The sequence below is a fragment of the Petromyzon marinus genome, chromosome 17 (assembly GCF_048934315.1).
Source record: "Petromyzon marinus isolate PM22_M1 ecotype Great Lakes invasive population chromosome 17, UKy_Petmar_22M1.pri1.0, whole genome shotgun sequence".
NCBI classification, from domain to species: domain Eukaryota; kingdom Metazoa; phylum Chordata; class Hyperoartia; order Petromyzontiformes; family Petromyzontidae; genus Petromyzon; species Petromyzon marinus.
The window spans coordinates 22,676,814-22,703,919 of record NC_133683.1 but is presented as its reverse complement, the minus strand read 5'-3'; the positions used below and the strand labels follow the sequence as shown (position 1 = coordinate 22,703,919).

The 27,106-nt window shown below is 46.4% G+C and overlaps 1 protein-coding gene across 2 annotated transcripts in view; it reads right to left on the bottom strand.

Annotated features, from left to right (window-relative positions):
• Positions 1–27,106, bottom strand: part of LOC116943141 (thrombopoietin receptor-like) — a 75,930-nt gene that overhangs the window by 36,561 nt on the left and 12,263 nt on the right. Inside the window, exons 3-4 of one of the 2 annotated variants that reach the window (XR_012941953.1) lie at positions 17,835–17,938; positions 15,943–17,307 (exon numbers count right to left, since the gene is read on the bottom strand). The exons of the other annotated variant lie outside the window; for it this stretch is intronic. The gene's annotated coding sequence lies outside the window, so the exon portion shown is untranslated. Of the gene's footprint in view, positions 1–15,942; positions 17,308–17,834; positions 17,939–27,106 lie in introns of those variants that run through there. 2 annotated transcript variants of the gene reach the window in all.

Genomic DNA, 27,106 nt, shown 5'->3' with positions numbered 1-27,106 from the left:
ACCCCACCATGTCCACACATTTCACTCCACCATGTCCACACGTTTCACTCCACGATGTCCACACGTCTCACGCCACCATGTCCACACGTTTCACCCCACCATGTCCACACGTTTCCTCCCAAGTGCTGGGGGGAGCTTCAGAATCGCGGGGAAGTTTCCGTTTCTACAGAAACTTCCAGACAAGTGGAGCAAAACGGCCGACATCACGCCGGCCACGCCGGCCGACATCACGCCTAAACACCATGCACCTCAACTTGAAAACATATCAAAGAACTATCCAGCACAAGCACGAAAAAAAACGACGCCATTGTTCTGATAAGCGTCTGCCCGTTTTTAGTCATTCGAGTCTACATTGGTAAAAGGCTAAACGCATTCTAACACGGCTGTGCAGGATTTGCACCCTTCCGCTACAGCAGAGTGCCGGGCCAAGGACGCTTCTATCTATACGCACCGTGTGAGACGGCACTCTGCCGAAGGCAAGAACATCTCAGTTCATGGGGCGGCTGAGGGTTCCTCCTCATCCGATGAGGAACGGTTTTTAGAACATTCTCTCCCCGGGGTACCTCTCGCACTTCAGGGTTTATTTTATCGCCACGGCTCCGATCCGAGGAGCGTGTACACATTTGCCGAAGCTGTGAGTATGGGCAAAGACATTACGGGTTTCCCCGTGGCGTTCTAACACCCTGCCTTGGCATGGAACACGAGCACAAGTTGGCCCGTTAAGGCTTCCAGGACAAAGTGGTTTGTTCTTTGAGGGAAACAGCACACTTTGGGGTGCACGCGCAGTGCACGGCGATGCCTTAGCGCAATGGCACGCACTCTTGCTCGAGACACTTTGCCATCCACGCGTCGCCCATTGGTTCTCACGGCGCGGCAGGTCACACAAAGGTGGACGCTTCTTGAAGGCCCCCTGCGTCTGTCCACACAGCGGTGCAGACGGCCACACCGCAGCCGATAGGGTGCGTGTGATGGGCTAAAGCGTCGGGACTCTCACCTCTTCCAAACCGTCTGCCCAGGGGCTCACTAGAGCTCAGTCGAATGGAGACCCCACTGCTAGCAGTGGTGTGAGCAAGCACTTTCAGGGCTGTACCTTTTTTTCTTTACATTTCGGTACATGATGAGCAAAGACACATTTTGAGTTTGAAAATTCAGTCTACTGGCCTTCGGCACTAATGTTATGATGCAACAATTATGCCGTACTGCCAGTCAAGAGGTAATGTGACCAAAAAGTCACCATTTTTGTGCTCTGTAATGTCTTTTTTTGTCAGAAAGGAGGCCCCAGACTGTTCCTGCCAACGCCCAAGCAGGGGCTCTCTCCCATCACGCACAATTTCCCTTGATTGTATTTCCTCTTCTGCATTGCACTTACAAAAGTGTTATCTTGTTGGCTTTGTTAATTTAGCAAACAATTCTGCCATGTATTGTCGTCAGCTGATATATTTCAAGGCTTTTAAAATATTTCTAATGACACGATTACAGATTGTACTGTTCCTCATTCCCAAGAACCACAAACGAAATGTATGTTACCTTCCCAGAAAGCCTACAATATAATTAGTTTACAATGCCCGTTTAATTTTCGTGTAACGTGCTTCCATCATATTCTCACGATCCCCTTGATATGTCTATTGCTCGAAAGTGATTGTGAATCATGACAAGAGGACACAATGCCCTATGATGATGACATAGCTTTGCAACAGAAGGTGCGCTTTGGGAATTTTCTGCACAAATTACCAAGTGCTTGAGGGTATTAACCACTGGATCTCTTTAAATTGGCCAAAAGGCATCGTAGCCTATGACAAAAATCGAACGGAAAGGACCCGTTACTCTTACAGCCTCAGAAACTAAGCAGCTTTGAGCCTACACAGTGCTTGGGTGAGCAACCGCCATGCATAGCAGGTGATATCGGCTGTGAAAATGTGGTGGGCAGCAGGAAACAATGCACCAGATCCATTATTCTGTTAATTCTATGTTGCCATGCGATTGCTCACATCACCTTCACCGTTCCGATCTGAAAGTGTGAAGTACGGAAAAAATACACCACGTAAGCCTCACGGCATGGCAAAGGCCCTCGTCCAGTTGAGTTGTCGCAATATCATTTTTCACCATGCAATAATCGGGTAAATATGCCACTGTTGGCCCAACGTTTCACGTCAACTGGGACAATATGCATTCTCACGATATGGAGATTACCGCGATCTAAGTTTCCAACTTTGTAATCGAGTTTTGCATGTTAAACTATTTTTCTGTGTGCTTCGTTGTAATTCCCATTCAATTAAAGATCACGAAAGGAGTACTCAACCCGCAGTTTACTCAACATAAGCACGCCATGAATAATTTAAACTTTACAACCGATAATGCTTACACTGTAATGTATTGCTGTCAGTTACAGAATAAATAATGAAACGATTAATTTTCCAAGACACATGATGATATATTTATTGAATGTTAATTTTACAATTTTTATGTAATTATAAAATATAACCTGTACTGCACTTAAGTAGCTATTTGTAAAAAATATTTGTGAAAAAAATCAATAAATGTTTTAACTTACCAAAAGATGTCCCATTGCGACTTAGAGCCTGATTGCATTTCTCCAGGTGGTTAGGCACTTTCCTTTAATTGAATATGTACGGCATATATTATTCATGGTGACTGACAAACTCTAAATAAAGCTCTTAATGGAAGTACAGTCATTATTGTTTATGCTGTATGTCTCATGTGTGGATGTGTAAGTGGTGATGGCCAGTTCTAGAAGGCGTCCTGTTTCGTAGCCAGCAATTCTTAGCACGCCCCCTGCTCTGCTCCTCTGCCATCTCAACGGGCCCATGGTTGGAGGATCTGGGGCTGCTTGGGATTGCAGGGCCATGGTTCAGGTGCGTCACGGTGTGTTTGACCATACTTGACCATGCCAGTCGATGTGGTTTGAAAAGAACAGACTACCTTGACTGGTGCGGGTGCCCCTATCCATTACAGCCCCTCAGCTCTACAGCTCTCAAGCCTCGTCATCCTGGAAAGGCTCGTGCTCCACTGAAGAGTTCAATAAATTAACAAAACAAAGGCGAGTTGACAGATCCTGAAATATCACATTACAGGAAGCTACTGTAAAGCTAGAACACCATGTGGATAACCAGAATGTCTAGGATGTGTGTGTAGATCTGAGAAACATATTAAAAGGAGACCTATTTATACATCTGTCACACGAGATGTCGGAGTGCATATTTTATTTATTTTATTAACCTTTCACTGCGAGAAGAGAACGCCAAGGAAATCACTGTCACTTTAATCTCACTGGGGGTTTCGCACCGACTCAAATCAACACTCAGTAGAGCTTCCCTGCACCAACAGATGCAAGGGGATACTAGACACACACAGCAGTCTGCAAAAGGTATGTACGTACGAAGAGCAATTGCATACTCCTGATATCACCATGATACCCAAACTACTAAAGATGACAGCCATGCGGTAATTAACTACAGCATATGGGTAGGGGTGCGGAGAGAGAGAGACGGTGAGTGGGTGGAGATAATGAGGGGATAGGGACAGTGCGTGGCCAGGTGGTCACCACGGATCATTGCAGGAGGAAACCATGGGGGGATGTTCGGGATTGGCTGAGACGGTTTGGGAAAGAAGGCGTGGCCAGGGGCGGGGCGAGGCGAGGGGCGGGGCGAGGCCACGCCGGGGGGATGTAAGGCAGAGGCTGAGAGAGCTCGGGGCTGCCCTGGGATCGGGATGGACTGTCTCTATGCCGCCGCTGTCTTCGGGCCGTCGATGCTTGGGTGCTGTCCTAGCCCAAGTATCTGTTGTTATCCTAGCCCAAGTACTGTATAATAGTCATAGCTAAGTACTGTAGGATACGAGAGTATGTTATCTGCGCGACGCGCCCGAATAAAGAAGGCAGAAGTTGTCCGAGAGTCATGACATATGTATGTGTAGTGATATAAAAGGCATCACTAGAGGGCAGCGACAATACCAAGTGAAGAGTGGCACTGTAGCGGCGGAGCCTCTCTCTAGCACCGGGGTGTGGATGCCATGGAAGGACTCTCTAGGGGGCACAGCCCTGGCAACGGTGAGAGAGAGGGCAGGCGAGGACATGACACTTTTGGTGAGCCCGGGAGGGCACGTGACCGGACGAGGTGGAAGGGGCACCCCCCCAAAGGGTCACGTGATGGAGAACCAGAGCCCTCGAGAAGAATCTGGAATGGAGCGTGGCCAGGGACGGAGCCCGGCCACACTGGGGCGGATAAAAGCCCGGTGCGGGGAAGCAGGAAGGGCTGTCCCTGGGAATGGAATCCGCCAGCCAAGTCTTCTTCGGTCTTCGATGTTCGGGCGTCGAACAAGCCATCGGGAGCCGGGCAGTGTGTTAGCTGGCCCGGCCGATTATATAGTATTCCCGTGTGTGGTTATGTAGTTAACTGTTTCAAGTTTAAAGTTTCATTTATTAGGTATAGCCCTGTGAGCCATGCGGCTCTTAAGTCGGGTGCAACCGCAACAAACTAAATTTGAACACAGAACATCTTAAAGCGACAACGCGTAATAGAAACATCCTGGAATAAACCAGCAAATATTCCACAAAAAAAACTTGTTAAAACGCTGTGTGCAAAAATCAATGTGGTGCAAGCCAACAACAACAACAACCATAAGACAATTTAGATTAAAACTATGTTTTCGAATCACCAAAATAAAGCTGTAAAAACAATGTAACAACAGTAATCATAGGAACTGTGATTTTAAATTTAACAATAAACGATATACATAACGCGTACGACAAAAAACTGCAGCCATAGCTGGCAGCACGACACTCCCAGTGTATGATGTGTGAGTGAGTCAGCAGCAGAGTGAGTGAGTGCATGATGTGCGAGTCAGCGTATGATGTGTGAGCGAGTGTATGATGTGCGAGTCAGCGTATGATGAGTGAGTCAGCGTATGATGTGTTAGTCAGCGCATGATGAGTGAGTCAGTGTATGATGTGTGAGTCAGCATCAGCGTGAGTGAGTGTCTGATGTGTGAGTCAGTGCATGATGTATTAGTGAGCGCATGATGAGTGAGTCAGTGTATGATGTGTGAGCGAGTCAGCGGCAGTGTGAGTGAGTGTATGATGTGTGAGTCAGCGTATGATGTGTGAGTGAGTCAGCGGCAGTGTGAGTGAGTGTATGATGTGCAAATGATACAAGCACACGATGAGTGAACCTGTGTATGATGAGTTAATGGGTCAGTGGTTGCGCGAGTGTATGATGTGTGAGTAAGTGCATGGTGTGAGTGAGTTAGTGCATGATGTGAGTCAGTGCATGGTGTGAGTGAGTCAGTGTATGATGTTGAGTGAGTCAGTGTATGATGTGTGAGTGAGTCAGTGCATGGTGTGTGAGTGAGTCAGTGTATGATGTGTGAGTGAGTCAGTGTATGATGTGTGAGTGAGTCAGTGTATGATGTGTGAGTGAGTCAGTGTATCATGTGTGAGTGAGTCAGTGCATGGTGTGTGAGTGAGTCAGTGTATGATGTGTGAGTGAGTCAGTGTATGATGTGTGAGTGAGTCAGTGTATGATGTGTGAGTGAGTCAGTGTATTATGTGTGAGTGAGTCAGTGCATGGTGTGTGAGTGAGTCAGTGTATGATGTGTGAGTGAGTCAGTGTATGATGTGTGAGTGAGTCAGTGTATGATGTGTGAGTGAGTCAGTGTATGATGTGTGAGTGAGTCAGTGTATGATGTGTGAGTGAGTCAGCGTATGATGTGTGAGTGAGTCAGTGCATGGTGTGTGAGTGAGTCAGTGTATGATGTGTGAGTGAGTCAGTGCATGATGTGTGAGTGAGTCAGTGTATGATGTGTGAGTGAGTTGGTGTATGATGTGTGAGTGAGTCAGTGTATGATGTGTGAGTGAGTCAGTGCATGATGTGTGAGTGAGTCAGTGCATGATGTGTGAGTCAGTGTATGATGTGTGAGTGAGTCAGTGTATGATGTGTGAGTGAGTTAGTGTATGATGTGTGAGTGAGTCAGCGTATGATGTGCGAGTGAGTCAGCGTATGATGTGTGAGTGAGTCAGTGCATGGTGTGTGAGTGAGTCAGTGTATGATGTGTGAGTGAGTCAGCGTATGATGTGTGAGTGAGTCAGTGCATGGTGTGTGAGTGAGTCAGTGTATGATGTGTGAGTAAGTCAGTGCATGATGTGTGAGTGAGTCAGTGTATGATGTGTGAGTGCGTTGGTCTATGATGTGTGAGTGAGTCAGTGTATGATGTGTGAGTGAGTCAGTGTATGATGTGTGAGTGAGTCAGTGCATGATGTGTGAGTGAGTCAGTGTATGATGTGTGAGTGAGTCAGTGTATGATGTGTGAGTGAGTCAGTGTATGATGTGTGAATGAGTCAGTGTATGATGTGTGAGCGAGTCAGTGCATGATGTGTGAGTGAGTCAGTGTATGATGTGTGAGTGAGTCAGTGTATGATGCGTGAATGAGTCAGTGTATGATGTGTGAGTGAGTCAGTGTATGATGTGTGAGTGAGTCAGTGTATGATACGTGAATGAGTCAGTGTATGATGTGTGAGTGAGTCAGTGTATGATGTGTGAATGAGTCAGTGTATGATGTGTGAGTGAGTCAGTGTATGATGCGTGAATGAGTCAGTGTATGATGTGTGAGTGAGTCAGTGTATGATGTGTGAATGAGTCAGTGTATGATGTGTGAGTGAGTCAGTGTATGATGCGTGAATGAGGCAGTGTATGATGTGTGAGTGAGTCAGTGTATGATGCGTGAATGAGTCAGTGTATGATGTGTGAGTGAGTCAGTGTATGATGTGTGAATGAGTCAGTGTATGATGTGTGAGTGAGTCAGTGTATGATGTGTGAATGAGTCAGTGTATTATGAGTGAGTCAGTGTATGATGTGTGAATGAGTCAGTGTATGATGCGTGCATGAGTCAGTGTATGGTGTGTGAGTGAGTCAGTGTATGATGTGTGAGTCAGTGTATGATGTGTGAATGAGTCAGTGTATGATGTGTGAGTGAGTCAGTGTATGATGCGTGAATGAGTCAGTGTATGATGCGTGAATGAGCCAGTGTATGATGTGTGAGTGAGTCAGTGTATGATGTGTGAGTGAGTCAGTGTATGATGTGTGAGTGAGTCAGTGTATGATGAGTGAGTCAGTGTATGATGTGTGAGTGAGTCAGTTTATGATGTGTGAGTGAGTCAGTGTATGATGCGTGAGTGAGTCAGTGTATGATGTGTGAGTGAGTCAGTGTATGATGCGTGAGTGAATCAGTGTATGATGTGTGAGTGAGTCAGTGTATGATGAGTGAGTCAGTGTATGATGTGTGAGTGAGTCAGTTTATGATGTGTGAGTGAGTCAGTGTATGATGTGTGAGTGAGTCAGTGTATGATGAGTGAGTCAGTGTATGATGTGTGAGTGAGTCAGTTTATGATGTGTGAATGAGTCAATGTATGATGTGTGAGTGAGTCAGTGTATGATGTGTGAGTGAGTCAGTGTATGATGTGTGAGTGAGTCAGTGTATGATGTGTGAATGAGTCAATGTCGGCTCCCTCTGCTCGCGCTGTCCCCCCCCCCCCGGCTCCGTCGCCCCCCCCCCCCCGGCTCCATCAGCCCCCCCCCCCGGCTCCGTCGGCCCCCCTTCCCGGCTCTATCGGCCCCCCCTGGCTTCGTCGGCACCCCCGGCCTCCCCGGTTCCGTCGGCCTCCTCACAAACGGCCCCCTCCAGCCGCTGCCGGGAGCACCCCGGGAGCACCCTGGGAGCACCCTGGGAGCACCCCGGGAGCACCCCGGGCGCACCCCGGGAGCACCCCGGGAGCACCCTGGGAGCACCCCGGGAGCACCCCGGGAGCACCCCGGGAGCACCCTGGGAGCGCGCTCGCCTCAGGCGGCCATCTTGCTAAGCCGGCACGGCCTTCATAGGGTGGGTGGCCAGCACCACGCCAGACCGCCTTTGTCTTCCCAGTGGCGATCTTGTTACACATCGCACCAGGTACTCATTCGAGACCGAGTCGACATTGGGGAGGACCAGGACCGGGTTGCCGGGTCCGTAGCGCAGCGCGCTAACCGCTGCGCCACCCCTCCCCACCGCAGCCCCCACTCACCCACGAGTCCCCCCCAGCGCCTATAATGAGTGGTGGTCACCACCCTTTATCAGAATCCCGTGTGTGGTTATGTAGTTACCCCGTTGGGTCCGGAATAAACGTGTTGCCTCCACGTTTGAGCGTGCGCCAATTGAGCCCACTACATATGGATAATTGAGCAATGTTGAATAATGTAAAACTAGGTTGAATAAAATATGTTGGATGCCCTTAAGTCTATCTATGAAGAAGTATGTCGCACAGTACATCAGAGGCGGATCTAAGACCTTTCTTGGAGGGTTGGGGGAGGGACATCCTATATTAATATAGGGCCCTATATTAATACATTGAACATTTGTTGTATTTTATACCGTAAATATCAATAACTACCATTTCAGGGTCTCAATGGTGGAGGGGTGGGGTAGGGGGGCAATGGCGCCCCTGGCAGTGGAACATTCCTATAAATGATCATCTCTTATTAAAATAAATTATCATTTTAAGACAGTCTGTCCAAAATCATCCTTGCAGCCTGTGCAAAGAGACAACAGCACACCCCTACATGCTGTACCATTAAACTTCCATTCAAGCACCATACTGCAATTACCAACAAGTCTACATTTAAACACCAATTACAGTTTTTGAAAGCTGCTAAAAATGAATCCGAGTAACTTGCTTGCGTCGGCACTGGAGCACCGTCAAACTCTGTCTGCTTATAGCCAGAACTAATGAACAAAGGGGTTATTTTTAAATGAGGGACGACAAGAGGCAGATTCCAGACGAAATTAAATCGTTAAATTGGCTGACCGGTTTTAGCGAAATGCACAGCGAGGCTGGGCATCACGTTGAGGACCCTGACACTTCTCGGTCGCGATCGCCACCCTGACAAAACGGAGCACGCGGCGCACTCCGCTGGTTGCTAAAAACTGGGCTAGAGCCCCGTGGACTTGCCGCGAGCCAATCCGTAGCTTCCCCCCCCCCCCCTCTCTTCTATATATATATTTTGACATATTGCAGCAGGAATAATGAGACACAAAAAAATAAACTCCAAATCCAGCGGCGGAGACTCCCGCTGCCCGCACCTGGTTGCACGCTTGGCCTAAATTTCGGGGCGAGCTTTGGGCAACGGAGCAGGCGAATGAAAGGACGCCCGTCTGGACACGCGCGCCCCACCGCTCCATGTTGCGTGGGTGGGGGGCAATGAAGACACCCTGAAAACCCAGCACAGCATTTGTGACCAGCACCATGGATTTTTCGTATTTATCATTACACGTAAGTTGAGTTTTTGCTTCTTCCACCAGCACTGATATATCGTCTTAATATATCACCCGAAGCAGTAGAAATGACTACAAGTGTATAATTACCTGTTGTACTATTGTATAGTTTATTGTGTTTCTGTAGACCCATCTACTGCGTATGCATGTATATGTTAATGCCGATATAGATCATATACAGCCAGAAATACAATGCAATGTATACGTTTATGTACAGATGTGCGTGAAAATATATTTAAACACAGTGGCAGAATGACAACTCACAATTATTAGGCTCCTGTTAAAATCCCGGCTGGGCGGTCTACTCAGCTCATCATCCTCTAGGGTTGATAAAGTGACTATCACTTTGTGAGCGGTTAACAGCGGTCGTCTTATAGAAAAGAGGCTCAAAGGCAAAGGAACGTTAAAAATGTTCAACCGCTGGTTTATGGTCACTTGACAAAAAGTGCCACCCTGTTGCTAATTTGAGCAGTGAGACACTATGATTCGCATTATTCATTATTGACATAGATGGCTACACAGCTTGAAAATACTGCAGGAGATGCAGACTTAGTGCAGTTAATGAAGGTGAAATGGGATCAAACTTATTAAACGAAGGAGAGGACAAGAGTAGGATGGAGGGCCGTTGGACCATTGAACATGATAATGATAAGAAGCCCACGGATGTTTCTGAATAATAAATATTTCACTCCGTGCATTACCAGCATCACGACACGTGGATCAGAATTATAGTCACTACAAGCTGAGCAGTGCACAAAGAGGCATGTCGGGATGCATGCTTGGAATTAGCCTGAGAGACTAGAACAGGAATACATGCAGCGGGGAACAAACCCAACCAGAGACATCATGTTGATACATTTTAAAGTGGGTTCTTGGACAGAACACATCATAGAAAGTGATGATGTTCGATGAGATTAGTGACAGAATTGCAGCCAAAGGAGAGAATGTGGTCGAAAGTGCAACCTTTGCAGAGATGGCGCGATGAGATCAGTTAAGGTGCAGGAGTGAGATGAACGCATCATCACTGAACCATGAGAGATGGTGAGAGTGTGGGGATGCCTTCATCCAGCAGTGAATTGTTGCTGCTACTGGCGATGATAGATGGTTCACCCTGTTAATTGTGCTGATAACAGTCAGTGTTTTGATGGCTTGCACAGATACCTGTGCTGCACACATAGTTTCAAAGTAGGAATTCATCTCGTCACATTGGAAATGTGAGAAATGCAATTCAAGTTAAAGGAAAAACATTTTCTCTGCACAAAATAAAAAATGTGTACTGGGAAATTGCTGAGTATTGTATAGTTAACAATTTCCAATAATTCACAATGCTTGTAAGTTCCCGTGTACCTGAGATTATCCGACAGTGGGTATACAACAGAGATACCTAAACAGTTGCATAAACAGTACTTCAGAGTAAACATACGTGGATTTTATTTACCTTACTTTAGCGACGTGTCCACAATTTTCTGATTTAAATAAAAAAAATTGGGGCCTCGATAAGAAACAGCGGACCGATTCGAAAGCTCCCATGACGTCAATCACCAACGAAGATCAAGTCCGCTCTATTCTCAACGAAAGTGGTGTCACGTGGCGTCGGGGAACGTCACTTTTGTTAGTACGAGGACACGCCAAGTTGTTACATGGTGTGAACGAGACCAAACATTTGCAGAACAGACTTTTTACCGAAATACCTAACAAAAAAATCTCGAAAATCTTACTTTTTTTTTCAACATCCAAAACTTATATCGACGATATGATATGCGGTACATCTTATTTCAAATAACAAAACTGTCAAAGCGTTCACCCAAAGAACCAACAGGCTAATTGTGGTAAATACTCTTAATAACTGGAGTGGATTAAGGTTGAGAGAGCATGGCAGCGTTAATTCACAGTGAAGTAGCACAAGATGTGCACATGAAGTAAGAAATTAAAATAAATAGCAACACAATCTATATTCAGAACGACACTATATGACACTATCTAAAGCGATACATAATCAAACTCTATCTTGGCTATGTATGTTTACATTATTTTGCACCGTACGTATCTAACCATGCGAACGGAGCTATAAATCGCGATGTGTACAAATGAACACTCTAAACACCGCACGCCAAGTCATCCTATGTCGACTCTTCTGTTATTCACGTGGACGCGTATCTCTATTTCCCGCACGGTATGGCAATGTTCCGCGTTTGGCGCCCTCTCTCTCCTCTCTCCTGCAGGTTGTCTTCAACCCTGAACGTGCTGGTCTTTAGATGCTAGCTTACTCTTAACCTCTGCGTGGCCAGGGCCAGGTGCTGCCTGCAGTGCTAATCAGGCCGTGTTGAGCCTGCTCTGTCCATCAATGGACAGTAGTCGACCTTGTGTCGCTCACTGCTGGCCCCACCACGAACACGCCCAAAACCAGGTGTGCATGCACCGTTTGTATCCACCCCCTTCCCCTTTCCTTCGGACCTTCTCAGTCGGTTCAAAACAATTCCGGGCGCTCGCACGTACACTTTGTGAACGGCGTCAGGCTGTTTGCCACTTTCGTCAAATCCCTGTCTTTGCATGCGTAATGACAGGGTGCCATCTGGTGGCCAGGAGGGGTCAACACGAGCATGGGTGCATGATATAATAGCCAACTAGAAGGGGGGCGTAACTGGGTTCAAGGTAAAAGGTGAGGTCATTCAGGAAGCTCCGGGAACCTGCTCGAAGGTTCTAGAAGGGGGCGTGGCCGGAGGCGGAGCCTGGCCACGCCAGGAAGTATATAAGGGGGACGTGACCGAAGGTTCATGGCTGCCGTGGGGTCCGGGCCTTGGCTGCCATCACTGTCTTCACCGTCATCTCTCTCTTCATCGTCCGGCCGCGTGGCCGATCCTCTGCACGGCTCCCATCGTCATCACCGCTATATTAATCAGCCAGCTATAGAGTTAGACGCCGACGATGGGGCTGTGTAGATGGGTCAGCTATGCGTAGCCGTGTATGTATATTTGTCGCCCAGTGATCGTGCCTGAAATGTGAGAATAAATAAGAAGCCCTCTACACGTTGTGTCTCGGAAGTCGCTCACTACACTTGTACCACCTGCCAAATCTCTTTGCAGCCCGGGTAGACATTATGGTGCCACCGATACAATATGTCTATAAACAGTACTGTACATCTAAATTCGCTCACGCTCATAAATTTATCGAACTTCTGTGTGGCCACCTTCTGATTTGCTTCCCTCTCCCCACGCCCTTTCAAACCAGACGCGGTTCTGCTTGCTCCTTCCCTCTGTCTCCCTCACTTCCCTCCCCTCTCATCATCCTCCTCTCATCTCCGATATCTTGGCCCAGTCATTCCTTCTCCCCCCTCTTCCTAGCCGGTGCTCATTTTTTCTTCCTGGTGTTCATCTTGAGCCATGCCCTCCTATTTGTCTGTCACGTAGATTTTTGTTCTTTTTTGTTATTTTCTTTCAACCTATCTACGTGACTTTACCGAAAGACCCAACGAATATGAATTCCTGCAGTCACAAAAGCTTCAATTCAAGTTTTATACTCGGTGGGAATTGTTCGTTGGCAGAGGGCCACTAATTCACGGTAGAGCACTGTTTTGGCCAATCCAAAATTTGTAAGGACATGAATAAAGCTGATTTTCCTTCAGATGAATGCGCGTTAAATTGCCGCATTGGACACATCCATCAGTAGGGGATGATTGGAGAATTTGATTGTAATGTGCCAGACATGGGGGCCTGCCAAAGGCTGTGTCCAAATCACATGATGGGTTCAAGCTGGCAGATCCTTTTATTCTTTTAAGAAACATTCTCACGATAAAAGGGGCATCAGATGGGTAGAGCGGTAAAACCCAGGCATTCTACAATTCATATGGTGGGAATCCACCAGCCCATGCTAGTGGATACATTTTGGCTCTAAAAGTAAGACCTACTTGCCGATTGAGAAGCAGAATGGAGATGTGGATTTCTACTATTTTGAAAAACGAGGATTGAGATAATAGATTATTGGAGATAGATCACTGAAATAGAAAGGGCATAAGGACAAACAGAGAGCAGGAAAGAACTGAGGCAGAGGGTAGACAGATGCAGAGATACACGGTGAGCGAGAGACAGATGTGGCGATGATAATTAATGACAAAGGCAACAGCAATAATAATTTAGATTTAAAGCTTTCGTGACTGCAGGGATTCATATTCTTGGTTCTTTCGGTAAAGTCACGTAGAAGGGAAACAATAAAATAATAAAAATATAAAACAATAAAATTCTCACGATGTTTCGACTGCAACACAAGCAATCATCATCAGCTGTTAAACCCACCGCAAAAAAAATTGAAGTGGCGTTTTTTTTAACGTTAGCACCACGGAGAGCGATTTGGCAGTTATTCAGATGGACGAGTCCATCTATGCTCGGAAAAGAGGAGGGGGGAGACGAAAAATAATGGATGCGGTCTGAAAGCCACCTTAAGCGTGATCAATCAATAAAGACCCGAAATGGTTTATCAAATCCTTCCAATGATTGCTAAGCCAGAATCCATCTTCTCGGTTGAAATTGTCTCTGTGTTTGTATATGTGGATAGCCTTATGAACGATCTGCCATGGCAGATCACTGTTATAATTCAGTAGGCTCACATGACATTGACTTCTCCAAGACAGAGGTTATCTGCAAGCCATCTGGCTACCATGAGAGATTCGTTCATGAGGCTTTCCACATATACAAACACAGAGACAATTTCAACCGAGAAGATGGATTCTGGCTTAGCAATCATTGGAAGGATTTGATAAACCATTTCGGATCTTAATTGATTGTTCACGCTTACGGTGGCTATCAGTCCGCATCCATTATTTTTGTCTCCCCCCTCCTCTTTTCCGAACATAGATGAACTCGTCCATCTGAATAACTGCCCAATCGCTCTCCGTGGTGCTAACGTCAAAAAACACCGCCACTTTTTTCAATTTTTCTTGCTGTGGTTTTCACACCTGATGATGATTGCTTGTGTTGCAGTCGAAACGTCGTGAGAATTTTATTGTTTTGTATTTTTATTATTTCATTGTTTCCCTTCTACGTGACTTCACCGAAAGAACCAAGAATATATAGCAATAATAATGTTTAACCTTCCTTTCCATGTCTCATGGAACCAATGCACTGCTAGAAATGTTAGAGGGCATGAAGTAAACATATAAATCTAATATGAAGCATCGAATTGTTGGGACATTGTAATATTATTTAATACAGATGAATGCAATTTATTATTATTCATAGTATTTTAATTTTATCTCACTGGGATGCAACTTCGCGCATATCAAGACTGCGTGCCCACATCCTGGCTGAGGTTGTCTCAGCCCTTCGTGTGAACCCCTGTGGGGTTGATGACACAAGCAACATGTTACAAGAAGTCAACGGAGTTTATCTCATGGGAGGAGCGGTCCTGCAAGATACATTTTACATTTAGACCACAGAGCAGCAGTGCTCACGATGATGAGCACTACGCTTCTCCAGTGCTCATATGAGTTTAAGATTTTCGATCTTACTTCTGCACGATATCAACGTGGCAGTGAACAGGTTTCTGCGTGCAGAAATACATTTGGTATTCACACCATTCGTATATCCTGAAGGCACAGTGTTTTATTTAGCAGACGTGCATAGTCGGTCAGTAGGAGACGATGCTGTAACGTGGTTTTACTCAATTTTATGATTTGTAGCCAATTTTTTATTTGAAAACAATGTGCACCATTACAGCAGATGGCGCGCAGAGTCACCATGGTTAATACGACCGCAGCATTCATCAGGTCGGCCACCGTGCTGAAACCACAAACCTCTGCAACAAGCGGCACCAAACTGACTGCTTGGCCATGGCACCCAACAGGTTCTGGTGAACAGCGCTCGTCTCGCCGTGGTGGGGAGACGTTAACGAGCTCGCCTGACGTACAGGAGGCTGTGGGTTTCATCACGACCCTGACACCTGTATATTTGGTGTTTGCATGTTCTCCCGTAGGTCCTCCGTTTTTTCCCTCCGTAATTAGAAACACGCGTTTAGAGTATTTGGCTGCTATACATTTCCACGTGATAAGCTACTGTGTTGAGCTATCATTTGTGAGAGCCAGGTCGCTTCTGAAAAGGAGCTACATAGCTCAGTGGGCCTTACCTGCTAACATACAAATAGTTTAGTCTCTACCGCTGATGGGCGTCACTCTTCCACTAGACTCTGCCCATGATGGGAGCCACGTTCACGGAGGACTTCGCGGTCGACTCGAATCGCGATGACGACGCAGCCTCTGCGTGGACCGGCGACACCACCACCACGACCACGACGCCGTCGTCGTGGTGCGAGCTCGACACGGAGCGGCACGCGACGGGCGGCGACGGCCGCGAGGCTCGCGGGGTCGGGAGGAGGTACAGGAATCTCGGCTTGTGGCTCGCCGTCGTTTCCACCGTCGCCAACATCGTTGTCGTCTGCGTCGTGTACGCCTACTCCTTGTGACGTCGTGGGGTTCCTCTCTTTAAAGGACTGTTCGTGTTACGGGAAAACATGGCTTTGCATTTGCTTTGCTCTGCTCTGTCTGTGACATAAATGTGGGTGCATGGCAGCGTTTGTAAATCTATGGGCAAAATCAAACCTTGTATTTTGCAGTCACTTGGTCTGCGGGTACTCATGTTGCATTGCGCATACTTTATTAAGCCGTCATTGTCAACACATGCTAAATCGTGCATACTAGGGCATCGTAACTTGCACTGGATAGCACGGAAACCTGCCTTGCACAGATGATATGTCCCGCTAACTGGACTATGCTGTGAAATCAATAACTGTAGTGTATAGGACATAAAAAAAACACAACTGCCTGTCGTATTAAAAGCTCTCCTGGCAGAAGAAAATGGTTAAGCTTACATGTTGTCTGCAGCTAACAGTGTAAAGTATGGAGCAATTGTGTGGTTCTGTAGTAAAACGGTGACATCAACTCCATAAAGTTACACAATTTCAATAAGTACTGATTGTACAACCAAATTTGCATATTTATTATTTAATATAATTCAAATGCATATCATTCACCAGAATAGAAATTAACTAAATGAATACGTAATTTGTGGCTGTATATAATGCTCTCAACTCGATTTCTAAAACAGAATATGGGATTTTCATTGCATTGTTTCCCGACGAAAATGAAACATGTAAAAACGGATCTAAATATATATCGTCCTAAATGTCCATGCCACGAACTGCAGTACCTCCCCTCTGGCTCGTAAACAAAAGAAAGCATCGACCATCCTCAAGACAACGACTAGACGAGATAACTGCACCATGATAATGAAACACCACTTAGCAGAAGAGGGTTCTCGCAGCAGTGAAAATGCTTTTCTCCATGCGGTTTTGCCTTTGGGCCACATGCTTTGGTGCATTGGCAACTGGAGTGCGACTAACGGAGACCGACAGCGATTCATCATCGCTGGCTCGGGGGAGGGCAAAGCAATGAGAGGACGCGAGTGGCCGTGGTGCCACACATCAGCTTGCACTCTCGGGGCTCCGCACGCATTTCAGAACAGAAGCTTGCGGGCACCACGCGGACAATTCCCAGTGTCCAGCACAGCCAATAAAGGGGCACCCTCGCACGGGGAACACAGGGAAGTAATATTCACTCAATCCCGTGACTTCCATTGGCTGCGGGTCTTCTCGACTTAACACTACACTGGATGCAGCAGAATTAAATTGAGGTCGGATTGGACAATCTTTCGTGGGGTTTTTTTCTGGTTGGTCGATTGAACCTTATGAGAATTCACACCCATACAGAGAGGAATGGAATGCTCTAATATCCCATAGTCTGCAAGTGAGGTGTGTTTCCAGTGGCAACGGTATAGGCAGTTGTTTTGTGAAGAGAGTTTGTATTTAATTACATTGTGTACAGCCCTTTTTGTAAATCCACCGCTGGATGAGGGTCTGAGGCACATGCCGTGCGAGGCCGCGAGGGCTATTTGACCATACTTCACCGCGCTGGTCCGAGAACGTTGGTGAAGGCCGTGAGCCTCGCTGTGGGGACATCGGAGTACAACACAACAATGAGTTTTGATGCTCCACTGCCCAGCTCTGCCGCCCGTCAATTAACACAGCGCCCCCACCCCCCCCTCCCCAGCTACCGGTGATAATTTGCATTCGTGGTGTTCACCCATCCAAGCGCTGGTTTCTGAGATCTGACAAGATCAGGCACATTCCAGATGATTTGGTGATAACGTACAGAGCGATACATTTCCTTATTTGTCAGCATCCACATTCAATTTCCTTTGTGTTTAAAATCTACCCAACCGTAATTCCCCTTCTCTATATATTTAATATTGCACCTAAAAAATGCATAAAAGTCCCTGTCATTACCAACGAAGTCAATACGAAGAACTCGACTTCAGTTTTCTGAATACTAACAATACACAACCAGCAGAACCACATTCACAGACTACGTATTGCACGCAGTTTTACGACTGCGGTAGCAAACGGCAACATTCTTGTCTTATTCTCTTCATCAAATGCCTGATGTTGATATACAGCAAATAAAAATATTTTACCTTGAAGTGTTGGAGCCAGATGATTGCGTCAGGAGTATCACTGTGATGCTGCCTCCCTGGTACTTGTGAATCGGGCACCGAGTCAACGTGATCCATGACCTGTTCTAGGTGACCACAATCGCACACGGGAGAGTTTTACATTTTCAATTTGGGCATCAACTCCCCACATCTGCCACGGTTTGTGCGGTTAATGCGGTTTTTGGTTGTGGCCCATGAGCTTTGCGAAATATCAAAGCCAGGATCTTCTGCGTCGGGTCTAAATAAAATACAAACGTTGATGCGATACATATATAGTTAAAAAGGGAATAGAGAATTCCTGTCCACTCTGTACATAAATAGCAAACATCACAATCCCCGTGTGTAACACCATGAATCACGAAATCATCCTCCACACATTAATTTACTTAGCATGGCTAATCATGAGAGGAGTAACAATTCACTGCATCGGCGACTTGATAAGTTATTGTTGCAATGAAACGCAGTTGACATGAAACGATAATCTTTGATTATTACTGGATTCAGTGGATGTATCATAAGCTTAACAATGTATATTAACTGGTCATTAAATGCATTTTATACCATTATTAGGTAGTCTGAAGTTATTTTCAATTATAATTTTCTTGGCAGAAGATCAGAAAAGTAAATCAGACTAATGTACCTCCTTGGAATAAATTGGAAAGTGGAACATTGACAAAAAGTAATTGTAACTTGGTGTCACGTGAATGGTTTAGTAATAATAGATGCCATTTAACAGATTTATTTTCATTCATGTTTAAAGGGCCATCTTTGCATAGCACTTCAAAGCCTAAGCAGACATCGTATCACAACTTTGAGTGAATTTCCTTAACAATGACAATACTAAAAATATAAAATATTGCAATTCTCACGACGTTTCGACTGCAACACAAGCAATCATCATCAGGTGTGTTGCAGTCGAAACGTCGTGATAATTTTAATGTTTTATATTTTTATTATTTTATTGTTTCCCTTCTACATGACTTTACCGAAAGAACCAAGAATATGAATCCCTGCAGTCACGAAAAGCTTTCAATCAAAAAATGACAATCCTGTACAATGTTGTGATGTTAGAAACCTCTTGCTAGATGACGACACCCGTCAGCAGCTCTATCCAGGATTGTCCAACCCCATCTTCTCAGTGTTCTCTCACATCGCTCTACGGCATGAAACGATAAACATTACATGCCCCCCCACATTCTCTCTCTCCCACGTTGAAATCTCTTTTTTTTACTAGCCATCGGACAAAGACGCTTCTGCAGAAATCTGGAACGCCATTTCTTTCCACTGGAGCTATGCACTTTTAAATCTATATTGAAAACTAATTTCTTCAGAAGTGCTTTTTGTGTTTCATTTGTTGTCCTTCCCCTGGACCTCCGATGAGCACGGTTGGCTACGTAGGGTGTGAAAGAATATCAGCATACATGGTACTCTCAGCACCCTACAGCTCCACCTTCATCACCATCACATGCCACTAGACACTCTCTCACTAGTTCACTCTCACCACTCCACCATATCTCCACACACAGACAGACAAAGATAGAGATCCCCCGTATAGACTTAACAGACTGTAGGGGCAAGTGCTGTTAGCGAGCACCTATGAAGGCCGGAACGGTACAAGAGGGGGTGGGTGGCCAGCACCACGCCCGACCGCCTTTGTCTCCCCAGTGGCAATCTTTTTATCCACCGCACCAGGTACTCATTTGAGGCTGAGTCGACCTAGGGGAGGCCCAGGACCGGTTCAGATAATCGTCACTGGTGTTGGCCGTGAGCGGGAATCGAACCCGGGTCGTCAGGTTCATAGCGCAGCGTAGCGCTAACCACTACACCACCGCTCCCCACACACATAACAACAACAACCACCATTCGCCACTAAGTGGCGGTGACGTCACCACGACGCTTGTGCCAGGCTATGTGCACCCTGAGGCCACGTGAAGTGTCGAACGCCCGCTGGCAGGAGGTCACGGGACAGACCCAGGTGCCACGGGTCAACTGACTGAGATGACTGAGATGACTGGCTGATGCACCACCTGTGCCCCCTACTGTGCCAACCTGCTGTGCCCTAGCCACCCAGCGCTCCGCTCGTTGTTGTGAGTGTCGCTCCTCCGCCCTCCGTTGTTGTTGGAGGGCGACTGCCTCCAACTGCTCAATAGCGTCCTTCACGAGCCTCCTCCACAGAGGCCGATCTTGACACCGCTGGTACCAGTCATCGACAAGTCCACTCAGCTCCACGTCCTCCTGTACCACATCACTCCATCTATTCTCTAGCCCGTGCCGCGCCCGCTTAGCCCCTTCGATCCGGCTGAACAAAAGTTGTTTCGGCATGCGGTGGCTGGGCATGCGGGCTACATCACCCAGCCAATGCAGCCTTGCCTGCCAGAGGAGCTCACCGATGGGACCTTGCCCAGATCTTTCAAGAATTTGTGAGCTCCTCACACATCCCAGCCTGGTTAAACCCAGGATGGATCGTAGGCAGGCCAGTCTAAATGTTTATAACCGGCGATGTTCCATTACGGGGGTCCACGTTTCGCAAGCGTAGAGAAGGGAGGGAATGACAGTGGCCAAGGAGACCTGAAGCTTAGTGCGGAGCGACAGACCAGGTAGCTTCCACACACCGTTATGCAACCGATGAAAAGATATTGCCGCTCGACTAATTCGGAGTGAGACCTCTGCTGTTAAACTGGAGCCGGTCATAAGCACACAGCCCAGGTATGGGAAACTCTCCACTCTCTCCACAACTGCCCCACCACCAATTGGGAGTTGTGGGGGTGGAGTGTCTGATGGAACAAAATACAATTGGCATATCCCTGTTCACCAGACTGCTGGAGTGAAACATGGCAGCCTTCACGCAGCCCTCTCTGTGCAGTGAGAAATCAACCCGGCCATCGAACATCAGCCAACCATCTCTTCGACGTTCACAAGAAGTCACAAACAAACACCTCATGAAAGACCCAACGCATAAGATGCCTGGCTTCGATCTTCCACGAAAACTATACGCACAAACTTAAATCGCATCCTTCACAAACGATGGCAGCAGATGTGGACAGTTGATGCACAAATGGAAAGTAAACAAAAATATCCGGTGTGCGACTGTGGTCACCCAGAACAGCCCATGGAACATACGACTCAAATGACCGATTCACAAATATGAATGAGGCATCTCAGCTATAAACTCCACTACTCCTGGCACAATCATCTGGCTCAACCTCCTCAATGTAAAAGTATAGTTGTATGCTCTACATCAACCATACAAAGAAGAAGGCCAGATTGTTAAGACATAGAAATTCTGCAGCATCTAAACCAATTTTCTGTTTCACTGTTGCAATACTGTACGTGGAATCCATTGATGATCACATACACAGTCAAGTCGCCACAGTTACGGACTACCACCATACTGGGATGCATATCAGCGAGAGTTACCCAGCTGTATTGGCTAAGGAAAAAATATTAATCGCTGTACCCCCAAATCAGTCACTGCCAGTGGAACCTTTGCTTAAATGGGCTGCAAATCAATGTCTGACATTGCCGGAAACTCTAAATCCCTCATCAGCACTGCAAACTCTCTCCTGGGTCCCCAGAACTTCCTTCACTGACTGTTGCCAATTAACTGACCTCATAATTTCATCAAAGGTTAACAAAACCAGGATTGGAATTGGAGTGTGTTTTACTCTGCACCTTCTGTTGCCCGTTCTGCTACGTCCCAACCACCTCTCCCAAAAATCACCCTACCAGCCACACCAACATACATTAACATATTGCCATCATCTAAAACAAAACCCATCTTCTACCTTTTAATGGTTTCTCACCACACCCATCTCTGATTTTTTACCCACCCATAGCCCCCTACATTACCAGCTTTGCCAATGCAATCATCCGAGCCCTCCGGACTGCCATCATCACTTCCATCCTGCAAAGTCTCACACCGGACCAAAAACAGTCCTGCAAATTCACAGCCTATCTTAAAATTTATTTCCTGAGAAAATTCCGAGCAAGTGTAATTTCTTCCACCTCTACAAACGCCTCAACCCCCCCCCCCCCCACACTCCTTGGTTTCAATGACCCACAGGACATAAAAAAAACTACAGCAACCGTAAACCAACCATACATCAATGACTACAAAACTTATTGCACAGATTGTCAATACCAATGCTTCAAATCTGTATAGTTTTTGTTTTAAACAATTGGTGACAAAGTGACGCTTGTTTTATTGTGAAGTGGCTTTTTGCTTGGGCATAGTATGTCAATGGATTAGGACTAATTCAGGTTTACATTATTTGTCCACCTTTCTTGATAATTAAGGAATGATCGCGGAAAACCACGGTTTCGGACGTATTTGGACAAAATTGATCCTTTCATCCATATTGGGTGGTGAAGGTGCCTTCAGTTTTGTGTACGTGTCAAGCCATTGCATTTTTCAATAAATAAGCCATATTTTATTAAAACTAATACACACACACGCTATTACCTTCTAAATGACACCCCAAAATGCATTTTAATCTAATTATGAATTTTGGACTCACGGGGTGTGTAATTTATGGAAATAACTATTGGCCAAACAAAAACCTTACACAGCATTTGAAAATAATTCATGTTAAATTTGCACAATTTTTGACCGACAGATGAGAAAACCCCATTTGTATTTATACATTTTGACAAAGCATGCATCAACGAGGAAAGAAAATGTATGAGAATAACCTTTCAGAAGCACTGTTCTTTCCCTGGGTAAAAGCACTCACAACAGACCCCTCATTCTCCTTGAAGCTACAACCATGGTGATCTAATTGCGTTTTAAAGACAAATTTCCTTTTTAAAAACACCAAGTGTCAGAGAACATCTTAACATTGATACAAATGCACGTAATTTGTTCACACTGTGGTAATATTATAGTGGTAACGGCAGGATTCGAATCCAGACAGCAGCCTGCGATTAAACAGAGTTGTCCAGTGCATCATGAGACAGCTTGAGTGCATGATGTCTAAGCAGTCACGCTTGCTCCCTAGTGCTCGGGTCACTTGAAGGGATCTCTGCAGTACGGTAGTACAGGCAATCCTCAGTTTACGCACTTTCTGGTACGCCATTTTTGAATAACGCGCAGCTTTCTATTGAGACCTTTTATTGACGTACACGAGGCAATTGTCGGAATAACGTCATCCAGAACGCGTCGTGCGCCACTCTCGCCTGGCACCGCGACCCAACGGCGTTGCCAGCAGCCACGATGACTCGTGTGTTAGACTGCACTGCATCTCGCCATCGCGTGTTAGACTGCACAACATCTCGCCACGTGTTAGACTGCACTGCATCTCGCCACGTGTGTTAGACTGCACTGCATCTCGCCACGTGTGTTAGACTGCACAACATCTCGCCACGTGTGTTAGACTGCACAACATCTCGCCACGTGTGTTAGACTGCACTGCATCTCGCCACGTGTTAGACTGCACAACATCTCGCCACGTATGTTAGACTGCACTGCATCTCGCCACGTGTGTTAGACTGCACTGCATCTCGCCACGTGTGTTAGACTGCACAACATCTCGCCACGTGTGTTAGACTGCACTGTATTTTGCCACGTGTGTTAGACTGCACATCTCGCCACGTGTGTTAGACTGCACTGTATTTTGCCACGTGTGTTAGACTGCACTGTATTTTGCCACGTGTGTTAGACTGCACTGTATTTTGCCACGTGTGTTAGACTGCACTGTATTTTGCCACGTGTGCTCGTCTATCGTTGTAAACTTACGCTGTAAAGTTTACTTGTGTTTTGTTCACCGCATTTTTAGTTCAAGTATCATATTGTGTGTACATGCGTAATGACCGAAACATTACCCCAAGCCAATATGCAGCCTAGCGGTTATTTTTAAATAAATAAATATATAGATGGCTCCGATTGGAAGAGGTCTCCACGGTGATTGGTCGGGAGGCAGGGGAGAGTCGGGAGAGCACGAGGCGTGGGGCATGTTCGGTGGAAGAGACAAGCTGGAAGTCATTCACCAAGCCTAGGGTCCCTTATTGTACAAGTATCAAGATAAAAGTGGCTCTTCTTACTACTGCGTCGTCAGTCGTTACACATGTATCGTTTTAATATAGGCTAGGATAATGTAGGCGCTATGTCTTCGAGTGCGAGTGAAATCCCCTAACCCCCTCCTTTACCATTATTTTTTATGGGAAAGTTGCTTTTGATATACGCGATTTTGAGATTCGTGCGCTTTTCCAAGGAGTGCCTATAGATCTGTTGGCATCGGCTGCTGCTGGCCATTCTCTGGCATGGGGAGGAGGTTGCAAGCACTGCCCTCGTGACATTGGCACTGCCCTCGTGACATTAGCACTGCAAGCACAATCAGAATTATTGGGGGGGAAAGACAATAAAAAAGATATTCAAACAAATGATCATGACCACAATGTATGGCTTCAGAGAAGTGTATGATCTAGTATATAGTATGTATTAATTTCTTTATATATGCTTGACTGCGAATTTTCATTTACCAGCGTGAATAAACAACATTAACTCAGTGGGGTTTCCCGTGAGATTCTATGCAAGTATATTCATTCGTCGCTAATGTCTTAGAAAGGGCATTATCTCTTTTTTTCGCTACTCATGTCGAGCCTGCCTTTCTGGCCCAGTTTCTCCAATCATATCTGTCCTGGACCATCTCCACATCAACTCCAATATCCCTCGTCTGCTGGATCACCACTTCGAACCACCTCTGACCCGGCCTGTCTCTCAATCTGCAGCGTGGTGCGTACAAGCTCGCAATGTGGTTTTCCTCTCTCTCTCTCGACATGCGTATACATGGGTTTGTTGTTTATCATTAAGCTACATATGGCATAGAGATGCCACATGTAGCAGGGGTGTCACGACGTATCTATTCATCAATTTAAATAAACTAAACTATGTTCTATTTTACAAGGTAAGGCCCGCTGACTTATACAGCTTTTTTAGAAGTCACCTGGCCACAAATAATAGCTCAACGAAGTGGCTTATCACGTGGAAATGTATAGCAGCCAAATTCTCTAAACGCACGTTTCTAAATCTGGAGGATAAAACGAAGGACCCGGACAAAAAATCCACATGACCATGGGGAGAGAGAGACATGCAAACTCCAAATATACAGGCGTCAGGGTCGGGATCGAACCCAAAACCTCCTATATACCAGGCGAGGCGAGATGTAAGCTCACCATACTTGTGTAATGACAGGGTGACACCTGCCGGCCTGCAGGGGACATTACGGTTATGACTGCATTATATAATGCCTTATTATAAGGGGTAAAGGTGAAGGGCGGAGTCAGTCGAGAAGCTCCGGAAAAGGGGGCGTGGCCAGAGGTGGAGCTTAGCCACGCCGGGCAGATATAAGGGGGACCGAACCAGAGATTCGGGGCTATTACGGGTCCTGGCTGCATCGCTGCTCATCGTCATCTCTTCGTCTCCGACCACGTGGCTGATCTTCTGGAAGACTCTCTCCATTGCCGTCGCTGCGCTGGTCGAACAGCTTACGTAGCGAAGCCGGAGATGGTGCTACGTGTTAGGATCGCCTATGTGTAGCTGCGTTACACAATGTATCGCCCAGTGTGCTCTTAATAAATAAGAAGCCTTCTACTCGACGTGTCTCGGAAGTCGCTCACTACACTTCCCTAAGAGTCAGCTTTTTTTCCCATTTGAAATCGTTTAAACTTGTAACGTGTTGCCGCACAGTATTCGGTCAATCTCAAAGAGTGAGGGCAACGCAAGGGGTGAGGCGGAACCACAGATGAGCAGGAAAGGCAGCCAGGCGGTGAGCCGGTGTAAAAGTCTCATCCAAGCTCTGCAGTCCTCTATATATTAAGGTGTTATCGGCCAATTAGTGCTGACCTGTGGGAGGAAATAGGAGCACCTGGAGAAAACCCACACGTATGAGGGGGCAACAATCTATCCCATGCAGATGGGACAGGTGTAGTCCACATTTTGCTATCCTACTTTTTCTTCAAAACTCAAGGTATGGCACATCGATGCCCAACAGGAAGGGCATTGCGCAACATTTGTGTCATCCACCGACCTTCGCTGCCTCCATAGTGCTGGCTTACGGGCCACGTGCCTAGCCACCGTCGCTCGGAAAGCTTGTACGTGTTGCATGCGACGATTCGTGTGAACTATATATATATAAATCTTGATTCATTCCAAACCCGACCCTGACAAGCGACAACTCGCCAAACCACCAAGGTGTTTAATAGTTAACACCGCGAGTACGTAGACTATGACTTTGGGACCCATACTGCAGCAGCAGCAACATGTACCGCTGCAAACGCAGCCATAACCCTGCTGAGCTCCACATTGTTGCATCATATTTCAACAATTGTACGGGGTGGTCCAGATATATTGTGACCCCCCCCTCCCAATTAATTGACCCCTGAAATGTGTATGTATTTTGTATTGCTTACATTACACGGCAGTGGTGTTGTAACGACATGACGAGCTCAGGGGGTGTGGCTCTCGATCAGGTGGGGCCCCAATATTTGATTTGTCTCGCATTTGCGTCACCTTGGCGGCGTGTCGCTGCTCCTCTCGCCGCACAACACCATCGCAGGGTGGTTGTTCTTGACATGAACCACGACGCGTGTTGACAGCCATCTCGTGCTGGTTGCCAGGGGTGGCCCCAACTCGTAGCTCTGGCCACCGGTGGCACTAGGCCTCGGCAAGGTAAGGTAATTTACCCTTTTTACCGGGTAAAAGGGTAAAGGTAGCGCGGAAGAATTACCCGGTAAGGTAAAGGTAGCGTGAAGTATTACCCGGTAAATACCTCGTTGTTTACCGCTCGGTAAAAGCTCTGTGGCGCAGTCCGTGGCCTCCATTTACAATTGGAATCATCGAAAGTCTTCTATAGATGAATAAAGCGCTCTACCTAGCATTTACCTGTTATAAACCTTCTTCATGTGTAGTAGTACCCCAGTAATTACCCTGCAATTGGGTAATTTGTATGGGGTAAGGGTAAAAGGTAGGGTAAAGGTAGGCTCATTGCTTTTGACCTTTTACCTTACCTAGCTAAAGGGTATACAAAATTATCAAGTTCTAGATAATCAAATGGGGGGTGGGGGTCACAACACATCTGGACCACCCTGTACGGTAATCGTGACGCTCACAGCTCGACGTTTTTTTTTTCTGAAAAAAAAGGATTCATCGCGGTTTTACGGGAAGTATTCCGGTGTCCTCGTGCGTGTGCGGTGGCTAGACAGATTCATATTTGTGGGCAAACTTCCTGTCACACGGCCAATAAGTGCACAGTGTTTGG